Genomic DNA, 1,655 nt, shown 5'->3' with positions numbered 1-1,655 from the left:
TATGGTTGAATCTATCCAGCTGCTATGACGAACTGAACAATACCATTACTTAGTTAACAATTTGTTTTACTGAAATCGTAATCACCAATTCCAAATAATAAAGAAAAACAAAATAACCGAGGGACCGAGATGGCCCAGTGGTTAGAACGCATCTTAACCGATGATTTCGGGTTCAAACTCAGGCAAGCACCACTGAATTTTCATGTGCTTCATTTGTGTTTATAATTCATCTCGTTCTCGGCGGTGAAGGAAAATATCGTGAGGAAACCTACATGTGTCTAATTTCGACTAAATTCTGCCACATGTGTATTCCACCAACTCGCATTGGAGCAGCATGGCATATGCTCCAAACCTTCTCCTCAAAGAGAGAGGAGGCCTTAGCCCAGCAGTGGGAAATTTATAGGATGTTAATGTTAAATAAATATATATCTAAATATATGTGTGTAGTGCCCATCAATTTGTTGATATGTACATATATGGGTATAAGCAACTAACGCCCTTTGTCTACACGCCTACGTTAAAATGATTGTATAAATTTTAATGAAACTGGGGATGCTGATCGCTTGTTCACGTATAAAATACATTTTAACTCGGCATATGAACGGGTTCTCAAGGGACAGTCAGAAACGGTATCTTTACCCGGTGATGGATTAACGGATATTTTCGACAACATTACAATTTACAGCCTTCTGTTTGATTGTTTAGGCCTCAGTTCGTTTCGTATTTAATTTGTGAAAGTCATATGGTCAACTGGTAATAGCTTTAAAACTAACCTAACCTAACCCTTTAAAAATTGATTGTTAATAAATATTAATCATCCCGTCAATGGGATAAAGATGTCACATTATCTCACTCGCCCATCAAACTGGAACACAACAGGACTAAATATTACTGTGTACCTAGACTGGCGGGCTCGCTCTAAGCCCATCCATCAAGTAAATTATCAGTTCGCCAATTTTCATACGTAACACAAATCAATTTATAGTAATCGATAGAACCCGTAAATATATTTATCGTTATTCCATAGATGTGGTTTCTTAATTTTTATTGAATATAAGAAAGAAAATCTGATACTTTTAGTAAAATTCGTTATAAAGACATTAGCAAACAGATGGTATCTAATATTTGACGGTTTTTACCTTTAAATTATATATATAACTAGCTAAGCCCGCGACTTCGTGCGCGTTGTTGGAATTTAAGTTATTTGGATTATTTGGATTTTACATCCGCTATCTGCCAGTGAAAGTCCCGTTGAAATCGGTTCAGCCATCCCAAAGATTAGCCGGAACAAACAGACAGACAGACGGGCAGACAAAAATTGTAAAAAATGTTATTTTGGTATATGTACCGTATACACATACATACGCATTTGGTAAAAATGGGTTATTTTAATATTACAAACAGACACTCCAATTTATTATAGGTATAGATTATAACACACACACAGTGCCATTATATTCGACAATTGACTGCTTGACAACTTCCGACAACAGGCGTTTCTGTGAGACTTCATTTCTTATCTCGCTCGTGAAATGTTGACAAGCGACTTGCGATGATAAGCCATTTGGAAACGTTAAGCCATTTGATCATTATAATTATTATAGTGAATGTTGCATATCACATTAAGAAAGATCACGCTCGTGATCTGCGATTCT

Source organism: Vanessa atalanta, chromosome Z (assembly GCF_905147765.1).
Source record: "Vanessa atalanta chromosome Z, ilVanAtal1.2, whole genome shotgun sequence".
Classification (NCBI taxonomy): domain Eukaryota; kingdom Metazoa; phylum Arthropoda; class Insecta; order Lepidoptera; family Nymphalidae; genus Vanessa; species Vanessa atalanta.
Note: the sequence above shows the minus strand (reverse complement) of the source record.